The sequence below is a fragment of the Ovis canadensis genome, chromosome 11 (assembly GCF_042477335.2).
Source record: "Ovis canadensis isolate MfBH-ARS-UI-01 breed Bighorn chromosome 11, ARS-UI_OviCan_v2, whole genome shotgun sequence".
NCBI classification, from domain to species: Eukaryota; Metazoa; Chordata; class Mammalia; order Artiodactyla; family Bovidae; genus Ovis; species Ovis canadensis.
Window position 1 is genome coordinate 49,877,555 of NC_091255.1, and position 6,491 is coordinate 49,884,045.

A 6,491-nucleotide genomic window follows, 5' to 3' on the forward strand; every position below is an offset into this window, starting at 1 on the left:
TAATTATATTTAGATAGTCTAAATCAGTGTTCTGCAACTTGGGACTGTTAATATTTGGATTGGTGGGTGAGGGGCAACGTTGTGAACATGGAGAAAGGTTAACAGCATCCTGCTTCTACCCACTAAATGCCACAGCATCCCATTCTAGCTTGTGTCAAACAGAGCTAAGATGGGTGGAGAAGGTGGATAAATTGTAAAAACACAAGTGTGCAATCTACAGAGAAATTGCATAGATATATAAAATTGGATAACAATAAAATGTGACATCAAAACTCATAGGATGTTACAATAGCAATCTTTTAAGGGTAACTTATATGTTTCAATCTTCATATTAGAGGAAAAGAAGACCTCAAAATTAAGGTGTTAGATGTCTCATCTTAAGAAATTAAGGGAAAACAACACCACTGCCCACAAACCAACTAAAAGAAAACAAATACTCAGAAGAGTGGAGATTAGTAAAACAGAAAATAAAGGAAAAATAGTGAAGCTTGACAAAGGCAAAATTTGGTCTTTTAAAAAAAGTGAACAAAAAAAAACAAAAAAAAATAAAATAAAATAAAAAATAAAAAAAGTGAACAAAATAGAAAAAACTCTGGGAAGATTGAGTGGCTAAAAAGAAACAAGACAAAATTAATATTATAAAAGAAAAAGTAGACCTAAAATAAGATTAAACAGAGACTTAAAATAGCAAAATTTATTTTAATTATCTGTTGTTGTATAACAAATTATTACTTAATAAATAATACTTATTTAATACTTAGTTCTTATTACTAAAGAACAACTGTTTACTATTTCTCATGATTTCTTTGGCCACATGATATTGACTTAGAGAAGAGATTCACAATACATACAAGGGGCAAAAGATTGGTCTCAAGAACATATAAACTCCTGAAGATGAGTGAGCATAAACCACTGAATGGAAAATTGGGTAAAAGACGTGGATAGGAATTCTACCTTAGAGGAAACACATATAGCCAATGAGCATGTGAAAAAATACTCAAAATCCTAAGTTTATTGAGAAAATAGAACCTCAACTAGACTGTAGTTTACACCACTGTGTTGGAAAACTATTTTGAAATCTGAAAGATCATTTAAAAGTTTGACAATTAGAGAAGATGTAAATCCACAGAATCCCTTACATCTTGGAGTTGGGTGGAGGGCGGTACATGACTTTGCACAGCCACTTTAGGAAACAAACAGACTAAATGACAGGCCCGTCAATCAAACTTGCCAGTAAACTCCACTTCCCCAACTTTGTTGACAATCAAACATTCTGCTTGGAGAAGGCAATGGCAACCCACTCCAGTACTCTTGCCTGGAAAATCCCATGGATGGAGGAACCTGATGGGCTGCAGTCCACGGGGTCGCTAGGAGTCGGACATGACTAAGTGACTTCACTTTCACTTTTCACTTTCATGCATTGGAGAAGGAAATGGCAACCCACTCCAGTGTTCTTGCCTGGAGAATCCCAGGGACGGGGGAGCCTGGTGGGCTGCCATCTCTGGGATCGCACAGAGTCGGACACAACTGAAGCGGCTTAGCAGCAGCAGCAGCAGCAGCAGCAGCAAACATTCTGCTGATTATCTTGTTAATTTGTGAGGCTTCTCAGTAGAGTGGAGCCTGCTTTGATTTTTGTCTTCCTGATTTCCTGTAGATCATTGTGCCAGCTCCTAGTGGTCTCTTTCATTTGTCCTCAACACAAAATCATGATCTCAGTCTTAGAAAAACATTCACATCCTTTCTCTTTAAGAGGGAGGGGATATATGTATACATATAGCAGAATTACTTCATTGTACAGCAGAAACTAACACAACATTATAAAGCAGTTATACTGAAATTTTTTAAAGCTTTTTTAAAAATAGACAAACAATAAGAATATGTACCGCAAGGAGTTACAGTCATTATCTTGCAATAATCTACAATGGAGTATAATCTGCAAACATCCTGAATCACTCTGCTGTATACCTGAAACTAGCACAATATTGTAAATCAACTGTACCTTAAAAAAATAATAATAAAGTATATCAGAGAATATGTGCAGGTTAAAAAAAGAATCTTGGAAAGCAAATTCTTAGGCTTATTCTCTTAAGGATCTGCAAATGATCCGTATATCTGCAAATGATCAGTATATCTGCAAATGATCGGTATCAACCATATATATCAATGTGCTCATCACCCCCATGTCCTGCTCCTTACTTTTATGAGCACTTATAATTACCTTCCAAAAGAAGAAGAAAGTGACATTAGCTCAGCCGTGTCCGACTCTTTGCAATCCATGGACAGTCCATGGAATTCTCTAGACCAGAATACTGGAGTGGGTAGCCTTTCCCTTCTCCAGGGGATCCTCCCAACCCAGGGACTGAACCCAGGTCTCCCACCTTGCAGCAGATTCTTTGCCAGCTGAGCCACAAGGGAAGTGGACCATACACTGGGATTTTGTTTTGCATGGCTATTCCTTTCAAAGTCCTTACACATTTATTGCATCTCATTTATCTCTTCTAGTCTCATAGTGAGTCTCATAGGAACCCCACAAATTGAACAGAGCAAGGATGATCATTTCCACAAATGAAAAAGTCACTTGCCTCATGTGAAACTGTTAATAACTTATAGAATTGAGTCCGATAGCCCAAACCAGATGGTCTGACTCCTGATCCATGACATTTTTATTTAGAGTTTACTGTAGATGAAAATAATTCTGGTGACTGAGTTTGGGGAAGTTTTGCAATTTGAGTTGCTTGTCTGCCAATGGGAATAATAATACCTTGCACAGGCAGGTCACTTCTCTATCTAAAATGGCAGTTTCCAACTCCATTGCCCACATACCTACAAAAAATAGCAGCTGGTTTTGATGACTCAAGAAAGTGAAAGGAGACTCTCATTGCCAGAGGGCTCTGGTCTGCAGCTGAGTAGTTCATTCCACCGTGTTTCCTGACACTATCAGAGGGCATTGAAAAGAAAACTCACCTACAGTATTTTTTCCTCCATAGCATGGAAATGGAAGTCTTGCTTGGTCTGATTCATCTGGTGTCAGACACTGTATTTCCCCCTTCCTCCTTCCCCCCAAAAATGGTCACAGCAGTAGGTATAGTCCTGTTTACTCTCCAGAGACTTGCTAAATTGTTTCAGTCATGTCTGACTCTTTGCAACCCCATGGACTGTAGCCCGCCAGGCTCCTCTGTCCATGGGATTCTCCAGGCAAGAATACTGGAGTGGGTTGCCATGCCCTCCACCAGAGGATCTTCCCAACCCAGGGACTGAACTCAAGTCTCTTACATCTCCAGCACTAGCAGGCATATTCTTGACCACTAGCATCACCTGGGAAACCCCAGAGTCCTAGGGATAGGAGTAATTGAGCAATGAATATATAACCCTCTGATCCAGCCAGCTTCTAGGTTTTGTAAGGCAAAGATGGAGCTTAAAAGATTCCATATCAAAGTGCTAGCTGAAAATGGAAGGATTCAATGAAGAAAAGAAACCAGGCACTCCTAGATGCTATGGTGGTGTAGTTCTGCAAGGCGGGAGACATACTTTCTGAAAAAGAACTGAGCAATAAAGATCTCCAGATATTTACTAGAAAAAAGACCTGATATTGGCTCTGGAGGAAAAGAATATTTTGTGGACCAGAGCTGTCTTCTTGTGTTAGATCCTAGAAGATCTCACAGGGACAGGGATTCTGTGAAGAGACTGCCAGGCTTTCTTCATAATGGGGAGGGGTAAGCTGAGGGACTGTCATTTACTGAGTTAATACAAGTATTAAGCTTGATATTTTTTCATCGTTTGTAATTCATAATCTTGACATAATAAAAGGTTTTATTTCCCCCGTTTTACAGAGGAAGAGATATAGGCTAAGGGACTTGCTTCAAGTTGCGCCATTAGCCAACAGTTTACTTGGCTTCAAGCACTAGGCTGTTTGCATCATACTCATTGAGTGCCCTGTGCTCCCTGCTCCCCGCAGGCTGGGGAGAGAACTTGGGTCTATGAAGCCTTGAACATGAAAGCAAATTACTTGGTGCTTTCACACATGTTCATCTCACTTTCTTATCAGTAGTTATGAGTTTGCAAGAGAGAATAAAAACTAAGAGTTACATCTGGAAGTGAAAGTGTTTTGTTTTGTTTCTAATTTCAATGAGCTTTACTTTCTTATTTATTTTTAATTGGAGGATAATTGCTTTGCAATGTTCTGTTGGTTTCTGCCATATATCAACATAAATCAGCCATAAATAAACATATGTCCCCTCCCTCCTGAACCTCCCTCCTACCTCCTAATCCATCCTTCCCCTCTAGGTTGTCACAGAGTACCAGGTTGAGCTCCCTGTGTTATACAGCAACTTCCCATTAGCCGTCTATTTTACATATGGTAATGTATGTATTTCAATGCTACTTTCTCGATTTGTCCCACCCTTTCCTTCCCCTGCTGCGTCCATAAGTCCTCAACAAGCTTCAGTGAGTACTTAGCTGTGTGTTAAGTACCATGCCAGGTGTTTGGCACTATAGAAATAAACAAGAAATTCAAGTTCCCGATCCTCAGTGTACTTAGTGGAATACAAAGAAGTAAAATTTATACACCAGAAGTAGGAATCATGAGCATAAATCACTAATGATATGGGAAAAGTGGTCTGAGAGGGCTATATGTAAGCAGGATTGTATATGGCTGACCCAAACAGAGAGGGAAAGAAAGAAAGAGGGGTAGGAAGGAGAAGGAGAGAAGGATGAAGGGAAAGAGTGAGAGAAGGGAGGAAGAAGGAAGCAAGAAAGAAGGAAATTTCATATTGATTCCATGAATCAACTTATCACGTGAAAAATATTAAAGGGTGATGGATATTTTTTTAATGGGTGCAGAAGTTCCCCAACAATTTATATGCAGAAACAGTGAACACTGACTGGTTGGAATATATAGAGAAATTCTTTCCAAAGCCTGCAGTTAGTAGGTAACAGAACACGCATGATGTAGATACTCATCTCTCTGATTTCAACCTCCACAGCCCCACCTCTCCTGTCTTCTTCTGGGATTGAAAACATATGGACGAGCATAGAAGGAGTAAGGCATAAATGACCTCTCATTAAGTGGGCATGCTCTATAGCCCTCCTGACCAAATGCAGATTATTGATGATGCATTGAAAATGCAAATCAAAAATGGGCACGTATGAAAGGAAAAGTGATGAAGGGACATCCAAATCTCTGGGTATTGCATGCAAGACCTCAGGCTAAAGCAGAGGAGACAGTTCTTTTTTTTAATTAATTTTTATTGAAGTATAGTTGTCTTACAACATTGTGATAGTTTCTCAGTTCAGTTGAGTTCAGTCGCTCAGTCATGTCCGACTCTTTGCGACCCCATGGACTGCAGCATGCCAGGCTTCCCTGTCCATCACCAACACCCGGAGCTTGCTCAAACTCATGTACTTGAGTCGGTGATGCCATCCAGCTATCTCATCATCTGTTGCCCACTTCTCCTCCTGCCTTCAATCTTTCCCAGCATCAGGGTCTTTTCCAATGAGTCAGTTCCTCACATCAGGTGACCAAATTGTTGGAGCTTCAGCATCAGTTCTTCCAATGAATATTCAGGGCTAATTTCCTTTAGGATTGATTGGTTTTATTTCCTTGCAGTCCAAGGGACTCTCAAGAGTCTTTTCCAACACCACAGTTTCAAAGTATCAATTCTTTGGCACTCAGCTTTCTTTATGGTCCAACTCTCACATCCATACATACTGGAAAAACCATAACTTTGGCTAGATGGACCTTTGTCGGCAAACTAATGTCTCTGCTTTTTAATACTGTCTAGGTTTGTCATCAGAGAAGGCAATGGCACCCTACTCCAGTACTCTTGCCTGGAAAATCCTATGGACGGAGGAGCCTGGTAGGCTCCATGGGGTCGCTAAGAGTTGGATATGACGGAGAGACTTCACTTTCACTTTTCACTTTCATGCATTGGAGAAGGAAATGGCAACCCACTCCAGTGTTCTTGCCTGGGGAATTCCAGGGACGGGGGAGCCTGGTGGGCTGCCATCTATGGGGTCGCACAGAGTCGGACATGACTGAAGCAACTTAGCAACAGCAGCAAAAGGTTTGTCATAGCTTTTCTTCCAAGGAGCAAGTGCCTTTTAATTTAGTGGCTGCAGTCACCATCTGCACTGATTTTGGAGTCCAAGAAAATAAAGTCTCTCACTGTTTTCATTGTTTCCCCATCTATTTGCCATAAAGTGATGGGACCAGACACCATGATCTTAGTTTTCTGAATGTTGAGTTTTAAGCCAGCTTTTTCACTCTCCTCTTTCACTTTCATCAAGAGGCTCTTTAGTTCCTTCCTCTCTGTCTGCCATAAGGGTGGTGTCATCTGCATATCTGAGATTATTGATATTTCTCCTGGCAATCTTGATTCCAGCTTGTGCTTCATCCAGCCCGGCCTTGACAACATACAGCTTTGATGTACTCCTTTCCCAATTTGGAATCAGTCCGTTGTTCCATGTCTGTTTCTAACTGTTGCTTCTTGACC